We start from the raw sequence: 1,296 nt of genomic DNA, 5'->3' as shown, positions 1-1,296 counted from the left end.
CCACCTTCATCCACCTACCCGCACTCTGTGGTGCTCGCTTGCAGATGAAAAAAATATTCATTAGCACGCGAACGCATGAAACTTCTAAGAAAACTAGCTTGAGCTTTATTTTATGACAACTTTGTTGCTATTCACTGTTATTAAGTAGTGCTATTTGCGATTGCATTAATTCAGCATTATACCTGGTATTAAAGTTGCTAAAGCGATATGTAGATAATAATAATTTATTACTCTACATGCTCTTAACACATACATTTGTAATTCTTCTACTAAAAGCAAACAAAAGTGGGGCTTTTCATTTAACGTAGATTTATATTTTACAAAATGTAGTTAAAACATTTTTACGAAAGTGCATGTGCATTTGAATGTACGGTGAAATCTCAAATAGTGAGTTGTTGGCAACGTACCAATTAGTTTTTAGATCATTGAGGAAGAAACGAAATTTTAGCTATTTTCACATTTCAAGAATCCGGCATGGTCTAGTGGTTAGGATACTCGGCTCTCACCCGAGAGGCCCGGGTTCAATTCCCGGTGCCGGAACGCCTTTTTCAATATTTCATTTGTTGTTTAATACATGTCAACATATGTATGGGCTCATGGTGGAACTTTTTGGCGTCTTTTGTTTAAAAAATAGAGATCCCAGTGTTTCAGTTAAGTTGTGTTTAGAAATTGGCAAGTCCAAAAACTGCACCTAATTAAGCTAATCAAGCTAGCACAACTTGAACATTTCCAGCACTCACGTCGGATTAAACGTGAATTCATTAGAAAGGCTCTAATCTGAAGTCAGGAGATTTTAGCCTGCGTAAAGTATGAAAAACGAGTTCCATTCCAAAAGCAGTGACCAAAAAAGGTGGGCAAAATGAACCACTGGATGCCAGTGCCGAAAAAGCGGAATAATTATATTCATTCCAGACCTAATATGATGATTTAAAGGTGCCTCTAAAAGTGGCAGAGCGAGCGCTCCCCCGTAGCATAATTTATCGGGCCATTTAAGCAAAAAATTACTTTCTGTACGAGTCGCTGAAAAACAACACCTACAAATAGTAGCGGGGCTGTGCAAAACAGATAAAAACATGCGTTACAATTTTTGAGACGATTTCACCTTTTTACTATTCATTTCACTTTTGATTAAATGAAAATAAAAAAGTTACAATCAGAGACATTGAAAAAAAAATGACAAATCAATAAATAAATAGAAATATAAGCCATTATCTCGCACAACGGTACTAAAAGTAATTAACATACATTACAATTAAATATTTTCTTGGTCCAGAAACACGTTTTAAACTGCTGTTA

The 1,296-nt window shown here is 35.6% G+C and overlaps 1 non-coding gene across 1 annotated transcript; it reads left to right on the top strand.

The window, feature by feature from the left end:
* The first annotated feature begins 468 nt into the window (after positions 1–468).
* On the top strand, positions 469–540 carry TRNAE-CUC (transfer RNA glutamic acid (anticodon CUC)). Its single transcript has one exon. It is a non-coding gene; the product is annotated as a tRNA-Glu (tRNA).
* Positions 541–1,296: the final 756 nt, after the last annotated feature.

The sequence above is a fragment of the Cloeon dipterum genome, chromosome 3 (genome assembly GCF_949628265.1).
Source record: "Cloeon dipterum chromosome 3, ieCloDipt1.1, whole genome shotgun sequence".
Classification (NCBI taxonomy): Eukaryota; Metazoa; Arthropoda; class Insecta; order Ephemeroptera; family Baetidae; genus Cloeon; species Cloeon dipterum.
Note: the sequence above shows the minus strand (reverse complement) of the source record. Positions and strands in the feature narration are given on the sequence as shown.